General features: G+C 40.9%; 1 protein-coding gene across 5 annotated transcripts in view; it reads right to left on the bottom strand.

Annotated features, from left to right (window-relative positions):
* ADAM11 (ADAM metallopeptidase domain 11) overlaps nt 1–19103 on the bottom strand; it is a 1438613-nt gene that overhangs the window by 760904 nt on the left and 658606 nt on the right. The window lies entirely within an intron of this gene.

The raw sequence follows: 19103 nt of genomic DNA, 5'->3' as shown, positions 1-19103 counted from the left end.
ATGTCTGACTTTCAAGCACACACACGTTTAAGAAATTCTTCACCTTTTCTTCCTATTGCCAAAGAGAGTTGTTCCACCAAGACTTTCTGCACTTAAAAGTGACAATGGGGGTTCCCACTCTTACAGCGTTGAGCTACATATTTCCAGAGACTGATCAATACACCACTGCTCAATATGCTGCAATATACAGGATACCAGAATTTTTCCTCTCTGCCACCATTTACAGCACTGACAAATCCATTCTCTTATTACCAAGCTTCCAAGTAGTGAACAACAGTAGGTGTAGGTGTGCAGTCTTCCATTATCACCTCCTTAAGTAAACCACCTGTTATTTATTTTATATTATTCTTTAGGCCTTGTATCCTTTTAGTACGGTATCTCTGTGGGCGTTCCAGTTGTTGCATCTGTCTACAGAGATACATACCAAAGGGGGCATTATACTTAATGATTGGCCTAATGAAGGCTGTGTAAAGGTGGACAATAACATAGCTAGATCTAGACACAATCCCTTTGTTTATAAGCTGCACAGTATAGAAGGACTTTCTTATGGCAGTTGATACATGTTGGTGGAACATTAGGTCACTATCTACATAAGTTCCCAGATCCTAAACAACACGGTCAGCTCTTAGGGGCTTATTATCAAGATTGCAGTTCATTAGGGTGAATGACTTGTCAAAGGATTCAATAAAGCATTTTTGGTACTTAGCTTCAGTCCATGATTTTTGCACCAGTTATGTGTTTGGGACAAACCTTACTGAAGAATGACTAAGTCATTTGAGAATTCAATGACTGCTCCTAGCTTACACTCATCTGCAAACTTAGTCAGTTATTGGCTTTTACTCCAGAGAAGTAGATGCAAAGCAGGAGAGGTACCAGCCATAGCTGGATCCAGCACAAGGCAACCTAGGCACCTGGCTAGGGCTTGGTGTTAGCTGGGGGGGGGGGTTCAATGCCTACCTCATCATTCATACCACCAATAAGTTCTGCACACAATAATTTCCAACAAAGTGCTCCAAATTTCAACACAGTGTTCCACCAGGACTCAGTTTTTATCCATTTATTAACACTTTCATCTGTAGCACTAGTCATGCTCTTTCAGGTGAAAGCACTAATAAATGGGTGAAAACTGAGTCCTGGTGGGGCACTGCATACAGTTCCTAGTTGTATTTCTACGGGTCTACTTTGTTTCGTTGAATCTCATTTCATCCCGACCACATCGCTGAAAACACAAATTACTGAAAACTCATTTCACTGAATTAACTGAACTTAGTATATATGGCACTGTGTAGAGTACTGTAATGCAAGTAAAAGGTATATGCCCTTTTTCCCACTGTAGTGTAATCCTGGAGTTAGTATGTATAGTTGGGGGGGGGGGGCATAGCCCTCCACCTTGTTTGTTTTATAATGTATTTTACCAAAAACTTCAAAACAATACATTTTAAACAACAAACATGCAAACTTGCAACAGCAATGGCTAACTCTCTCCAGAAGACAATATGTACTCAAACTATGTGGGGGCTACGCCCACCATACCCCCCCCAACTATATATACTAACTTCAGGATTGCACTACAGTGGGGAAAAGGGCATATACCTTTTACTTGCCTTACAGTACTCTACACAGTGCCATATATACTAACTGCAGTTCAGTGAAATGAGATTCAGTGAAATGAGTTTTCAGTAATTTGTGTTTTCAGCGATGTGATCGGGGTGAAATGAAATTCAGTGAAATGAGATTCAATGAAACAAAGTAGACCCATTTCTACACATGTATGAACAGCTACTATTGCAATTACCAGTATGTTTTACTGATGCACAATCATGGTCGTTAAGTTCATGACTGTGTATCAGTAAGGTAATTAAAATAAGCGTTTACTGTTGTCATTGCAGGCAACAACTTGCGTGCTGTCTATGTGGTTGACCTACAGCATCAGCTGTATCAACTCATGCTTAACTTTTCCAAATATGGGACAGCAACAAATATAGCACATTAATATATATGTCTTAAACTTGAGCTCATTTGCACCTGTACCATGACTAATGCTGGAATGATGCCTACAGTGCCAGCATAAGGAGAAAAGATGCCTGTGTTGATTTCTCCCTGATTCTAGAGGTAAGAAATGTCGGCAGAATCACTGGAGTCTTGTTGACTGACTTATGAGGGGCAGTGCATGCCTTTGATATTAAAATATAATTTACCATCTTCTTTTTTTTAATTTATGGTCACCTATCACTACCAGATACCACTACTTTAAAAAGAAGACATTTTGTAGGTTCCAGTTTTGTAGAGGTGCTCTTTCCTTCCTTTGGAATTTAACAGCTCTTTTTCCCTCTGACCCTATCTCCCCCCCCCCCCCCCCCAAATATGAGTGGCACATAAGGCTTTCCTAGGCTTGCAGAAGGACTCTGCTGCTGGTATAACCACATTTGGGTTGGCTTGCATCCAAGATGATCTTTTTATTTGTATGAGGTGAGAAAGGCAGGATTACAGGTGACTGAGTGTTATTATCTCTATCTGTAATAGTTAAGACTAGTTGGTTCTTCAAGCTGTTTTAATAACATTACTTGAACTTTGTGCTTTAATGTCAGTTCCCCTTATTATAAAAAGTGTGAAGCTGTGCTAACTGTTAAGACAGGATGTGTAATTGTTAGCAGATGCTATTGCTCACATCTCTATTTATCCATATACCTCTCATTATGAGGAACATTCCTCATTTTGAGTCTTAAGAAGTCCATGGCTGTTTCGTGTTTAAATGCAGTACTCAGCAGTCCAAGATTTAACAGAATGTCTCTGCTTTTGGCTCATATTGGTCTATTACTTGTAAAATGTGTGGTTTTATGGGCTGTGGCAAACTGTTGAGGACGTCCATCTATAAATAATGACAGAAACTTAAGTTTCAGACCTCATATATTTTCATGCTTATGCAAAATATGCTATCCTAACAGCTTTCTTTATTTTTCTTCTTTGTGTATAAGAACAATATTTAAAATCTGCCGCTGAATTTGTGCCTTTATCCTTCATTATCTGTTGGCTTTCTCCCTGATTCTTGCATAAAATTAAGAGCAATGCATTCAAAGGCTCTGCAGGCATTCAGTAGTAACATTTTTTTATCCAGTAGCCATGGTAAATAATATTGCACCATGGCAAATCAACAAAAGAACATTTTATAAGTATAAAGTAACATACTTTAATCATGGGAGCATCCTAGCTGAAGCCGTTAGTAAACATTTTACATTTTTGTTTACATTTTGGAGATGGAATGTTGAGTGTCATTGGGATTTCATTTTTAATTTCTGAGCTGTTATTTCTAAAAAATAGTACTGGACAGGATTTATGTCAGTGCAGCAAATGTTTTTTTTTTTTTTTTTTTTTACTGAGTGGTCCAAAGCAGGTGGAAACTGTCAGGGGGTGCCTTAAAATTCCAGTGAGGTATGTACCTGGTTTACTTATAATGGAGGGATCTACAATGTTTTTGGAGTTGCCAGGTCATATAATCTGTCTTATGATCCTTTAAACTCTTTTTTTCTAGTGGCTCCTTTAGCTGTTTAAAACTTTCATTTAAAGGCCCACTGCTGCTTTTCAGCTGGGAGTAACATTTCTGCTATTTGTTTGCCACCGTCCCTCCCTGTTGGTATAGTGTTTTTATAGTTGGTGGCTTTGAAGTTGCCCGCCCCTAGTGTAAATTTGATCTGGGACCCTCCTCCCAGTCTAGTGTCATTACCTCATTCTACCCAGTACAGGGAGAGCATTTGAGAAGGCCAATCAGCTTAGTTTCTGCTACTCCTTTCTCTCTTTCCTTTCTCTCTTTCCAAAAAAAAAAAATAAAAAAAATAAAAAAAAATAAAAAAATAAATTATCTGCTTTTACTGTATTTGTGTTTTTTCCTACATCATTTTGCTTTTGCGTCATCTTAAAAGTACTCAATTGTATTTATTACTGCTTGGTGTAACTCATTGTAAGCCTTTTAGTTTAAGCACCTGGGCTTCAGACCAGTTTTACATTAGGAAGGTTTGTGGTCTGCACTGTAGTGGCAGAACAGGTAGCTTACATCCTTCTAAGTTGGGAACTGCTGATTGAGGGCTCAGTGTCTGTTATTCTAAAAGTGTATTAATTCTGGTTTAAGCACTTGGGCTTGAGGCCAGTTATTTTACATTAAGAGGGTTCGTGTTCTGCACTCTTGTGGGAGGAGAGGCTGGACTCTGTCCTTCTGAGCTGGGAATTTCTAGTTAAAGCTTATAGTGCCTATATATTTGAACTGCTTCTTACTGAAATTGGTACACCTCATTTGCTGTAGCATAGACTAGATCCAGGCCTGCTGAATCTAGCTTTGTTTGTATAACTTGAGCACTAATCCAGGCATTCGTTAAAGTATTCAGTTGTATTTATTACTGCTGGTAGTAACTTGATTAAAGTGTAGCTATCATTTCTAAGTCTTTTGGATTAAGCACTTGGGCTTCAGACCAGTTGTTTTACATTAGGAAGGTTTGTGGCCTGCACTGTGGTGGCAGGACAGGTAGCTTACATCCTTCTAAGTTGGGAACTGCTGATTGAGAGCTCAGTGTCTGTTATTCTAAAAGTGTATTAGTTCTGGTTTAAGCACTTGGGCTTCAGGCCAGTTATTTTACGTTAAGAAGGATTGCGGTCTGCACTCTTGTGGGAGGAGAGGCTGGACTCTGCCCTTCTGAGCAGGGAATTTCTGGTTAGAGGCTTATAGTGCCTGCATATTCTAACTGTTTCTTACTGAAACTGGTACACCTTGTTTGTTGTAGCATAGACTAGATCCAGGCCTGCTGAATCTAGCTTTATTTGTATGCTTGTTGTTTGTTTATTTCCTGAAACGCTAATTCCACCTAAAACGCAGCCTTTTAGCACTTCTGTGGATCCCTAGTGATATCTGCATTGCTTACTGTACTTATTTCCTTGTTTCACTTGAAAGAAAGTTACTGTTTGTCGTTTTGCATTTAAGTTACCTGTAACACATTGCATTTAAGTTACCTGGCACTTGCTCACTAAAGCAATTATGTAAGTCAGCTCTAAAAAATTAAAAGCACTACACCCTCACAAACTCCCCTTGAGTACCTTGTTCCCCATTGGCCCTTTTTTTCAATTATAAAGGAATTCCCAATACTATTCTAGCATGTCCAAAGGTCAGTTGTCAATCTCCTCTCCGGTCCAGCTGGTGAATCTGGGAATCTTGAGGCAATGTTACAACTGCCTTGTACACAGACAACCCTCTCCTCCTCCCAACAAATTCCAACACATGTGAGAGATGCAACCATATAGCCAAACTGGAGGCTAAGCTCTCTCAACTCGGTACTGGCGTAACCAGTCAGGAGGAGAAGGAAACCACACTCACTACAATTCCAGTCTCACATAGACCTACCACGACAACAAACCAAACACATAAACACACAAAACATACTGGAGGCTCTAAATAAAAATCTGCCTAAGCAGCAGAGACCTCCAAAGCAGACACCCAAGCAACCGCTACCCCAAAACAAAACAGGTGCAACACATAGCTCACAAAGCCAGTGTGCCGAACAGTCACAGCCCTTAAGGCTAAACAACACACCTGATACACTTGTAATAGGTGACTCTATCGTCAGGCACACTGACGTCCCGCTCACCAGGCTGAACAAGGAGAAGGTCACGGTGAGCTGCCTGTCGGGCGCTAGGATCCGCCACATAACACAAGCACTCAGGTCACTCCAAGGCAAGTACAAATATGACTCAGTCATTGTCCATGCTGGTGTGAATGACCTGAGACATACCTCCCTGGGCTACACGAAAAGAGACATAGAGGAGCTCTCTGAGCATGTAGCCCAGGCCGGTATGACCCTGACCTTGAGTAGCATCTTACACTCACCAAGAATGATGCCACAATATGAAGACAAGATGATCAATTTCAACAATTGGCTTAAGTGTTGGTGTCATTCAAAGGGGATCCAATGCCTGTCAGCCTGGGATGACATGCTCGACAAGCCACGATGCTTCGCTAGGGACGGCTTGCACCTGTCACCCTGGGCTTTCGGATATTGGCAAAGGCTCTTGCTACCCCATAGTGCCTTTTTAGGCAAGGCTCAAAAGACAAACCCACCTCCATAGGTATCACAAGGGATAAGAAACTAAGAGTAATGCTACTCAACGCCAGAAGTCTAAACCTCAAGATGCACGCACTCGAAACTCTCCTTAGCATGGAGAACATCGATATCTGTGCAGTAACAGAAACCTGGTTCAAGGCTCCCGAGAGCACCCCAGCACTACCAGGTTATACCTCATACCATGCTTTTCGGCCCCAAAACTTGGACCGAACCACAAAAGGAGGGGGAGTATCAATATTTGTCAAAGATACCCACACCTCCAGGTTGTTGGCACAGCACGAAGCATCAGAGACTATCCATGTGCAACTAACTGTGGGTAAAACTGCCTTCCAGTTTATAGCCTGCTACAGACCACCCTCCCAAACACAGGAACCCCACTTGGCCTTCCTGAGAATACTGGAAAATATGAAGGTCTCTCCAAACACCATTATATTGGGCAACTTCAACTACCCAAACATAGACTGGGAGCATTACTCCAGCTCCAACACCCTAGCCCAAAGGTTCCTAGAATTTATAAACTCAAATGCTATGGAACAACTTGTTACCACTCCCACAAGAGGGGAAAACATACTGGACCTGATCATCACCAACATGGGGACACTATGCTCCAGACCAGAAGTGTATCCCTCACTGGTAAGATCAGACCATAAACTAATCTCACTGGATATTCACATCCCGACCCCACCCCCTGCCCAGAAAACCACAGTGAAAAACTTCTCTAAAGCAAATTTCACACGCCTCAAAACCGAGGCGAAATCCTTCAAAGCCCCCGGGCCTGTGGAAAATACGGCCCAGACCGCAGAATCCTTTATAAACGCATTCTATGAACACCTTCAGGAATGCATGGATCATGCAATCCCATATAAAACCAAGACCCAATCCTCCAAAGGCAGACGTTCTGTCTGGTGGACCCCAGCCATAAACAAACTATACAATAGAAGGAGGAAGCTACTACATGATAAAGCAAAATCCCAAAAAGGGAAGGCATCTCTGATCAGTATTAGCAAAAAACTACGGGCACTCATAAAATTGTCTAAGGCCAGCTTCGAGAGAAAAATTGCACAGGACACTAAGGATAATCACAAGGCTTTCTTTAGTTATGTTAGGAACCTGGGTGGGAATTCCCAGATATGCTCAGAATTAGTCCAAAATGACAAAAAATACACCGAGCCCACAGACATTGCCAACATCCTAGCTGACAGGTTCAGTGCAAACTTCTCCTCCCTCTCCCCACCAAAAGGACAAATATCTATCCCAACAGAGTGCTGCCCCCCTGACATCTCAGATGCTCAGGTAAGAGCCGCCCTCTCCAAAGCAAAAAACACAGCATCAATGGGACCAGATGGTGTCCCGGGCTGCGTCCTACATGAACTCCAAGAAGAGCTAAACCCAAACATAAAACTACTGTTCAATCTTAGCCTTACTACAGGATATGTACCCAAAGAGTGGCGTACAGCAACAGTGGTCCCTCTCCACAAAAGTGGTGCCTCAACGGATCCTGGAAACTATCGCCCCATAAGCCTGACTAGCTTGGTCTGCAAAGCTATGGAAAGGATCATCATGGACCTCATAAATAAAGATATTGGGGACCTACAGACACTGGATCCTACCCAGTTTGGCTTTGTTAAGGGCAGATCCTGCCTCTTAAACCTGGTCGATTTCTTTGAAACAGTCACCAAGGCCATTGACGAGGGAAGGTGGTCCACACGGCCTACCTGGACCTCGCAAAAGCTTCGATACAATACCCCACTCGGGCATTATAGATAAGCTCACCAGCTTAAATATAAACCCCTATGTCACTAGATGGGTTGCAAACTGGCTCAAGGACAGAACCCACATGGTTAGAATTGCTGGAGCCATGTCAGACTCCAAACCAGTTACAAGTGGCGTCCCACAAGGCTCAGTCCTGGGACCTCTCTTGTTCGGTATATATTTCTCGGCGGTACAGGCCAACACGGAAGGACTGTGGCTGACCAAGTTCGCAGATGACTGCAAACTGGGCGCCATAATCAACTCTCCAGCCGACACAAGCATCCTCCAAAAGGGCCTCATAGAAACAGACAACTGGTGCCAGAGCCATGGCCTCAAGCTAAACGCCAAAAGGTGTATAGTCATCCTCTCTGGCAAAAACAAAGTGCCCACAAATTACCACATAGGTGGTAATCCATTAAGTACAGAAGAAGTCATTAGGGACCTGGGGACCCAAGTTGACAGCAATCTCTCATTTGACAACCACGTGGCCAAAGTGGTTAGAAAAACATTTTATATAGCTCACCTAATCATGAAGGGATTCACATCTAGATCAGGGGAGGTCATCGTACCTCTTTACTCATCCCTCATCAGGCCCATAATTGAGTACAATGCCTCTTTTGGGATGTACCTTACCAGACACCTGCAGCAACTGGAAAGACCCCAAAAGTACCTCACCAAGAGGATCAAAGGGCTCAAACAGATGCCATATGCTGCCCGGTTAAAGAAACTCCAGCTCTACTCAGTGGCATACCGCCTGCTCAGAGGCGATCTGTGCCTGACGTATAAAGCCATGTCCAACCCGGAATTAATGGACATGCTGCACCTCAGAAAATCCAAATCCCATCGAGCTATGCACTTGAGAGACTTGAACCTCAGCACTGAAATAAATAGGACATGCTGGAGGGACAGATTCATAACCCAGAGGCTCCCTTCACTCTGGAATAAAATCCCAGTCCAGGTTAGGCAGAGTCCCACATTGACTCTCTTCAAGAGGAATCTTGATGAGTGGATGGGAGATCATAGGTTTACCCCGGCTATCACTTCTGTGTCACTGTTAGACAGAGGCACAGTATACTAACCTCAAAAAAAGGCATAGCAAAATTAATTTAAAATGGGTGGCGAAAGCCAAACACACTCTGGCTAGGCTTATAAATGCCCTAGGGCAGATAGCCTAGTATGAACCTATGAATCTATGAACCTATGAACCTTTTGATTCTGGATTGGTTTAGTGTTATCACATTTTCTTGCTATGTATTCTCCCTGCTGCCATGGTATTTTTGTTTTACTACATTAAGTGGAAGATCTGTGTAACATGCATATGAGATGAGGATCTTGTTTTTATTAAGTTCATGGTATACACACTGAGAAATTTGAAGACTGATTTATGGTACTTAGAGAGAGAGAGAAATGGCTAAGTAAAGACAGACCGTCATGGGTAGGGGGCCCTAGCCCATTACGCTGCCTAGGGCCCTATTGGTCCATGATCTGGCTCTAATTCCAGCACTGAACCCTGGGGGACTTCACTGGTGACTGATCTCTTTGTGGAGGTAATTTCCTCTATTTTGATCTCCTGCATCCTATCTGTGAGTCAGCTGGCAATCCAGTGTTCAAGTGCAGGAGTTCCTTCCCAGTTTATATAGCTTTTTTACTACATGAGTGGGAGATTGTGTCAATAGCTATGGCTAGGTACATGTATGCGGTGTGTACTGTTTTACCTTCATTCATAGCTTTGGTGACCTTTTCACAAATGTCCACCAGGTTTAGTAAGCATGACCCTGATGAATCCAAACTAAGATGGCTTCAGTGTCTGGAGGTTCCCTATACCCCTTTATTAGTTCCATGCTAAGTCTTTCCATGGCTTTGTATATGAGGCTGGTCAGACTTATGGGTCTGCAATTCCCTGGGTCTGTGGAGGGTCCTCCCTTATACAGGGGAATGACTATAGCTGCTCTCCATTTGATTTGTACAAAATCTGTAATGAGGCCGAGGCTAAGCAGTGTTGTTGGGGAGGGATAAATAATGCTTCATGTTATTTAAGCTGCATTGTTAGGACCCATCAATGCAGTATTTTTAGCTTTTGATAGTGCTTTTAGGACTTGGTCTTGTGTGATAGCTGAAGATGAGACAGTTTCAATTATACATTGTGGTAGTTGGGAGAGAGAGCGAAAATTTGAGCTGAATTTAACAGCAAGTAGGTTCACTATATCTTCAGCCTCAGTACAGATAACATCATTCACAATCAGCTCAGCACATTAGTACAATGTGCTTCTGAGATTATGACCAGAACTAAAAAAGGCCTTGTGATTGTCTTTGGGTTGGGTACCTATTTTAGCCTCAGGCTTGGTTTTGGTGGATGTTATTAAGCTCCTGAGCTGTTTGCTTATTTTGCTGATGAAAGCTCTATAATTTTGGGAATTACTCTTCTTATGCGGTGGTGGTGCTGCGGTAGCGTTGTCGCCTCATAGCAAGACGTTGTGCCCTTCGATTCTCAGCTAGAGCATCTTCTGTGTGGATACATGCATGAATGGGCATACCTTCATTGAAGGTTGTGCATCAGGGCTGGCAAACTCAGCATGTAAAAAATCTACTGCCAATAATTAGCGGACCGGAGTTCCGCTGTGGCGACCCATAACCAGGAAAAGCCGAAAGACGCAAACAAAAACTTTTGGTTAAAATTCTCTTCCTTCTATTGTAAAGCTTGTTGATATTATGATTCAGCCATGGGGTCTGCCCTGTGTTTGTTCCTACATGGTACTTGTGTATCTATGCAGCTGTTTACATGCTGGTATAGTGTCTTTGTGATGTATGTTTCTGCATATTCACATGTCACAGCATCCACTTTCACCTTCAAATCTGTGCTCACATCCTATATAAAACTACTCTTAAATAAACTCAGTCCATGCTCTACTTCAGCTGTTGAAATTCCTACAGAGTACTTTAAAATAGCAGCTAATTGCATTGCCTACCCTCAGTCCTTACAAATAGGTCAATCCAGGATCCCACGTTCCATCTCTCTCTCTCTCTCTCTCTCCCTCTGTCTGGAAAAAAATAACATTATCCCTCTATACAAAGGAGGAAATTCATCAGATATCAGTAACTTTAGACCTATAGCAATCTTATCCCCTCTCTCCAAAATAGTTAAAAAATGTATTCAAAAACAATTGCTACACTATCTCTGGCAGGAAGAACTCCTATCCTCCACACAAGATGGCTTCCATCCCTCCCATAGTACCAACACTGCCCTTCTAACCTTTGTAGATACTGTCAATAACGCCAGAGATAATGGCAAACTAGTCTCCTCCTTATTTCTAGACTTGTCTAAAGCCTTCAACACAGTTTGTCACAGCAAACTTCTACTTCAAATGTCCTCACTAGGTCTATCTCAGCCCACCCTTCATATGGTTTAAAAAATACTTGTCCAATATGCACCAGTCAGTAAAATGGCACTCAACTCTCTCTCCATGCCTCCCAGTCACAACCTTGGTCCCCTCTTCTTCAACATTTCAACCCTCCACACATCCACACAACAGGTTTCCCTGATACATTATGCAGATTACTCTACATTCATACACACACGCATCAGACAACCTGGCACATTTCCAAAAAAATTACTCGGGAAGCTTTAAAAGCCACTGAAATAGGACTGTGTAACTCACAACTCATGTTCAAACCCGCCCCCCCCCCCAAAAAAAAAAAAAATTGTTTTTCCACAAATCCTTCTCTCATGAAAAAAATAAATCCTCTCTCTTAATAATACAACCACTAAAGTCACTTCTCATAGCAAATTATTAAGGATGATAGTGGATGATAATTGTAATGCCATTACACAAGGGTGGCCCAACCACAGACCTTGATAACTATACCCCCATTAGTCTCAATAGCTTCATATGTAAAGCTATGGAGTACATGATCTCACACTTAATAGACTAACAGATTCATAGATTCATAGACTGTTATTAGGCTAACAACCCTTGGGGGCCTTTCTACGCCTAGCCAAGTTTTCCAGAAAGAATAATGATGTCCTGCATCATTAGGACATTGAGGGCCAGGTATTTATAAGCTACCTCTGTCCATAAAGGATATGGGTGCAAGGCCCGGTGTAAATTTCCTATTTCCCATCCACTTGTCTAGACTGTGCTTAAACTGGGTAATAGACAAACTTGGCTTCACATGGATGGGAATCCTGTTCCATAGGAGGGGCAGTCTATGGGACACATATCTGTCTCTCCAGAATGTTCTGTTTAAGTCACAGACAAAATCAGGTCCCTACACCTTGTGTTTCTGGTACAGTTTGACTTACAAATATGTAAGAGATTCATAAGTGTGGGGTTTGCAGATGCCTTGTAAGCCAGGCATAGATCACACCTCAGCAATCTATATGACACTAAGTAGAGGGAAAGAGCTTTAAGGCGCTCTGCATAAGGCAGGTTTGTTATGTCTTGTATTCTTTCATTCATTAATATGGACACCAAAAATCTCTCAACCCTGGACCCTCATCAATTTGGCTTTATCAAAGGAAGGTCCTGCCTTGTTAACCTCATTAATGTCTTTGAAAGAGTAACTGAAACAGTAGATCATGGTTATGCAGTGTATACAGTATATCTAGACCTGGCCAAGGCCTTTCACCATATTCCCAATGTAAGCATTATTGAGAGACTTGTAAATCTGAATGTAAATCCCTATATTGTGCAATGGATAGCTAACTGGTTGTCTGACAGAACCCATGTGGTTAGAGTAACAGGTGCCACTTCTGAAAGCAAAACATTTACCAGTGGTGTACCACAGGGCTCAGTTCTGGGCCCTTTCCTATTTGGCATAAATGTCTCAGACCTTCAAGCCATCACTTCTGGCCTATGGTTAACTAACTTTGTAGATGACTGTAAATTGGGTGTTGTAATTCAGTCTTCAGCTAACTCACAACTCCTCCAACATGGCTTAGACCATGTTAACAATTGGTGCAAGGACAATAGTTCCAAATTAAATGTAAAAAAAATGTAGCATAGTTGTTGTTGTTGTTGTTTTTCTTTTGGCTTTTCCCGGTTAGGGGTCGCCACAGCGGAACTCCGGTCCACTAATGATTGGCAGTCAAATTTTATTTTTACGGTGCCGAGGTGCCAGCCCGATACCCAACCTTCAACTAAGGCATGCCCATTCACACATGTCTTGCGAATGCCACTCGACCGCTGGGAGAACATGCAGACGCCACACAGAAGGCGCTCCAGCCGAGAATCAAACGGGAGAACCTCTTGCTGTGAGACGACAACGCTACTGCTGCAAGTTCATTTTGGTAAACTAAATAGTTTCACTTACCATATAGGAGATGCCTTCACTTACCATATAGGAGATGCACCCCTCCAAACAGACACTGAGATCTGGGTACTCTTGTTGATAATTCGTTATCATCTGAGCATCATGTCTCCACAGATGTTCAGAAAGCCTTTTATCTTGTCCATCTAATTTCCAAAGACATCTCCACTAGATCCAAAGAAGTCTTAATTCCCTTTTATTCATATCTCATCGTATCCATTATTGAATAAAGCACCTTTTGACATGTACTAATTAAAAATGTCACACAACTTGAGAGACCTCAGAGATTCATAACTAAAAAGATCAGTGGCCTCAAAAATCTTAGTTATCCGGAGAGACTGGCAGCCCTTTCTCTGAACTCAGTCTCTTACTGACTCCTTCATGGAGATCTATGTCTAGCCTTTCATGCCATGAAAAACTCTAACTCTTTTATCTCCTATTCCATCGCAGAACTAATGGTATATCAAATACTTGGTTAAAGGAACAAAACCTTCATCAGCAGGTAAATAAGGCATGTTGGCATAATAGATTCATATCCCAAAGTATCCCTCACCTCTGGAACAAACTTCCACTACAAGTCAAACAGAACAGCACCCTTCTCACTTTCAAGGTAAACTTAGATAATTGGATGGGCAGTCTCAAATTCTCTTCCAACAACCTTGTCTTACCCTCCCTGAGGCTAGACAGAAATTTTTAATAGGATTTTTAGGTAGGCTTGAAATGGTCTGCAGACCAATTGCCTAGTACTTACCTATGAACATATATTCTTAAATTTAACCTGCATATACAAGATTCCATTAAAAAAATCAACCAAAACTACGGATGCTTTTCAGAGCTAAAAACTTTTTCATCAACACAATTAAAACTACATCTGTCACTACTTATTTCTTCCTCTCACTATGTTACAGTGCTCACTTCCTTATGAACTTCCAGGCATCACAAAAAGCAAAACTTGATCAATGTTAAATGTTAAATTTCCAGAAAATACTCCATTCACAACCCATCTCTGTATACCACTTGTTTTTCTTGTTATTTTTCTTTCGGCTTTTCCCGGTTAGGGGTCACCACAGCGGAACTCCGGTCCGCTAATGATTGGCAGTCGATTTATATGGTGCCGAGGTGCCAACCCGACGCCCAACCTTCAATGAAGGCACGCCCATTCACACATGTCTTTCGAACGCCACCCGACCGCAGGGAGGACATGCAGACTCCACACAGAAGGCACTCCAGCCGAGAATCGAATGTGAGAACCTCTTGCTGTGAGGCGACAACGCTACCGCTGAACCACCGTGGCTTCTCCATCTCTGTATTAGAACTATCCCATCAATTAACACATGCACAGCTTCTTATCACCTATAAAATTATCCAGCATCCATCTGCTTGTCTAGCACTAAATACCACTATAAACAACTGTGTTCCCACTTGGTCAGACTGACACAATGACCAAAAAACCCTCTCTGTCCACAAACCTATCAAATCTGCTCGGCACGGTCTGTACTCATACCATGTTGCAAAGGCCTGGAACTCCTTACCTGTATCCACCAGGTCAATACCCTTCCCCACAGTTCTGAACGATTTAACCTAAAAAAGTCCATGCTGATCCAAGTTTTCAGCAACCAGACCAAAAGTACCAGGTTTATTGAAAAATATGGTTAGCTCAAAAAATATAATAATGTCCAAAGAGTTGAGCGCTTTTGTCCTTCCACCAGGATGTCATTAGAACTGAATTCTGTATAAAACAAGCCCTCTTTATAAAGGCCCCTAATTAGATCCAATTACAAACAATTATACAATTAAACCTTGAAATTCCAAAATAACTTCTAAAAACTGTTGTCATCATAAAAAAGTTAAAATACCAATGACAGCAAAGCAAACTAACATAAATACAGTGCCAACAATACTGTTCTTGCTTAATCCCAGGAAATACTATATCCCTGAATATGTACCTATTCATACCTTACACCTCCTTGGTCACCCTTCTTCACTCACTTCTTTACTTCAATCAATATCTCTCCCATGACTCTCTATCTAAATATGCCATAACCAAGTTTTTTTCTCCCACTTCATACTGCAATTCCTGTCTGTATTACATTAGCTTACCTTTAATTTATCTAAATTTATTAAAATTTCTCTAAATATTAAATCATTGTCATATAAGTGGTATCTATTCTTTACCAAAGTTTTCCCATTATGTCTAAATTGGTATAATTATTTAAACTGTAGATGTTTTTGTATTCTTTTGAAGACTGAAAAAATATTTTTCTTAAAATGTTTTTGTAATATTTTGGAACTTTTCTCCCCCGCCTCCACTGAAAATAAGCACCTACCCAGTCTGACTTTCCAGTGATCAAATGTCCAGAAATAAATGAATAAATAGTTAACTGGGTTTGGTGGGGATTTGAAGCTTTCCAATGTATCACTTATGAGTAACTAAATTATCTTAGTCTATTCACAGCAGAAATTTAGAAGTTTCTCTATCAGAGAAGCCTAAGAAGGTACAGTACGGTATGATTCTAGAAGTCACAGTTAAAGTAGCACATAATTGTATAGTACGTTTGAGCTATGAGACAGAAAGAAGGAGACAGTGTGAGACTGACATGGGAACAGAATACCGTAGTGATAGGACAAAAGCTTCGGAAATACTTTGATCCAAAGAAAACAAATCTCTCATATATGCCTGCTATTGGTCGCTCATCATGAAATCCCCTAGAAATTACTAACGCTTATATTACAAAATGAAAGAACACAGGATAAGTACTGTGAGTCTGATATATTACACATTCAGGGACACTGATTTATGATTCTTAGAAAAATGAAATTATTTTCTTATAAGATATTCTGCCCATGATTTGTAAGCACAATGTCCTGTCACCACCATGTTTGCATTATATTGTCTACTGCCTTCACGTAATTGAAAAATGAAAAGAGATTCTAGGTACAGAAGACTCATCAAAGCAAACTGGCAGTAGTATTAGTTGTAAATATGAGAACAAATGCAGGTTGCAGTGAGCAAGAGGCCTGGCCTGAAATGCTAATTTTTATTAAAATGAATTGAATCCATATTCATGATTTAAAATGAAACAGAATCATGTGCAGGATTTGAAATAGCTAGATGATGAACAGATTGCTATTCCAATCTTCATTGTACCTCGATCTCAGAATAAGCACTTCGAGGTCCGGTGGTTTCGAGATTGTGAGCGTTCGCATTTTTAAACTTTCACTCATATGATATAGACCCGAAAAAACATGTTTAATGTTAAATAAAATAAAAGATGTATACAGGACAAAACAAATTCCTTCATCTCAATTAAAGGACCTAAACAGAAGAGTTACAAATCTGCAAAGTTACCAATGAGTAGATGAAGAATGAAACAAGCATAAATAGAAGGAAAATGAGCTGTAAGATTAATGAGAGCCATGAAAAACATCAAAGGCTAAGAGGGATAAGTTCTATATGAGGTATGTGATTAAAAGCATGATAAAAGGAGATATTAATCGCCTGGCCATTTATATGAAAGCTATGGCAAAGGAAATCATTTTGATAAAGTGTGATAGTTTGAGAAACAAATCTACAACCACCAAAAAGAATGCATGTGGGAACCAATGCCATGAATTTTTTTTCATTTATTGTCACACTTACAATGTTAACAGAGTGAATACTATGCGAAATGTGGAAGACTGAAACAAAAGGTTCAGTCAAAAACCTGAGAAGAAAAGGCCAGCATGCATAATATGAGTGTCATGTTTGAGCATGACACAGGGCAGAGTGCAATGGATTGTCTTCACAAATATTTGAACTTCTAAAATTGAAAGAGATCAAGTTCAAAGACATGCATCTGGAGCATTTCTCCCCGGGCCTCCGCTGAAAACAGGCTCTGTGGAACCTAGTCGGACTTTCCCGGTCAACAAATGTTAAATAAATAAAAATAAAAAATAAAATAAAGCCCATCATGTACAAACTGCTCACTTATTCAGACTACCTGGTGTCACCACTTGGTTAGAAATTGGTTTCTTGTCAATATGAGAATAAGAAGTGGAACAATCAGTTACAATCCAGTAGATCAGGAGCTCCATCTATGCTGGTTGTATGACTTGTCAGAAGTTTGGTGTGGTAAAAAGGATTCAAATCCCTTTAATACACACATAGTCACTACAGAGGTTAGAATGCAAAATACCTCAGTGAGGGCATGTTATTCACTTCCACAGGTGACATCTATCATAGGTTCATAGGTTCATATGTGTTTACTAGGCTAACAACCACAAGGGACTTTTTAAGCCTAGCCATGCATCCCAAATCTCTGACAAGGGGGCTGAGAATGCCCTATATGCCAGGCATATACCTCCCTTCAAAAGCCTGGAGGAGACAGAATACAGGGATAGGGTCTTGAGGTGGTCTGCATAGGACATTTTACTTCTTGTATTCTTTTACAGAGGAACCTCTGTGGATGTTCCAATTGTTGTATATGCCTGGTTAGGTACATATCAAAGGAGGCACTGTACTCAATGATAGATCTGATGAATGCTGAATACAGTGGAACAATGACTTCCTTGGACTTAGATGCCATACCTTTGTTTATAAGTTCAGCAATATAGAATGACTTCTTCATCACTGTAGACACATGATGGTCAATCTCTAGAGTGCCTTGCTTCCTTGAGGCCAGCACTCCTATTGGATCTCTAGTCTCTACCAGGGATTCTACAATAGTCCCTTTGCCATCAAAGCAGTGACAGTCTTCTCCCACACCAGCACTTGCAGGTAGCCAAGCCACTATTCAAACTCGGGTCACCTAGGTCACATTTACGGCTTTATTCTTCTATGCTGATGAAGCTGGTTTGATATGCATGCACAAAATGGGGATTTGCTTTATAACTAAGAAGATTTATTTACTTGTCTGAGCTGTTTACCAGGAGTTCATCATAATCAATGCTGCAATTTTACCAATTGTGCATATTCCAAGAAACATCCCTGATGGACAGAGAAGTAGAACTGAAAAAAGATTTCCACAGAATGAGAAAACAGGTATTATTACACAGTGCAGAGAAAATGGCTATGATTAAGAAAACATCTGAGCCAAATGTCTGCATGAACAGTATGAATACTGTAGTAAAGTATACAAGTATAAAGTATAGTAAAGTCAGACATGATTCCTATATGCATAAAATGGCAGGATCCTTTTGAGTATGATGAACTCCTGATAAACAGCTAAACCATGTAAATAATATACGTGTGTGTGTGTGTGTGTGTGTGTGTGTGTGTGTGTGTGTGTGTGTGTGTGTATGTGTTTATGTGTGTGTGCATGTGTACGTGTGTGTGTCTCTCTCTCTCTCTCTATATATATATATATATATATATATATATGTATATATATATATATATATATATATATATATATATATATATATATATATATATATATATATATATAGCTGTACTTCAGTAGACTGAAACACCACTGCATGATAACGCTGATGTCCTAGAACACTGACTCACTACTCAGGGTAAATAAACGCTTGGCCATCCTGTCGAACTTTGCCCCTTATGCTGCAGTAGTGCGATTTCGGAGTTGGCATATTTAGTTAGGGGGGTTTTACCCTCCACATTGGTGGATTTGTTTTTGTTCGGTTTAGATTGTTTTTAAGGATGCCCAAGCATTTACTTACCTGGAGTGGTAAGCTGATGTTCCGGGGCATTGGTGTTCTCGTGCTGTTGGCCTTTTTGTCTCGGTTATCTGGGTTTCGGGTAAGTGGTATTGCAGTCTACTGAAGTAGACCCATATAAATATATATATATACATATACACACATGTGTGCACATGCACACACACTCAGACACAGACACACACACACACACACACACACACACACACACACACACACACACACACACACACACACACACACACACACACACACACACACACACACCACACACATGCACACACA

This window comes from Protopterus annectens, chromosome 13.part0 (assembly GCF_019279795.1).
Source record: "Protopterus annectens isolate FY-2018-M chromosome 13.part0, PAN1.0, whole genome shotgun sequence".
Classification (NCBI taxonomy): Eukaryota; Metazoa; Chordata; order Ceratodontiformes; family Protopteridae; genus Protopterus; species Protopterus annectens.
Note: the sequence above shows the minus strand (reverse complement) of the source record. Positions and strands in the feature narration are given on the sequence as shown.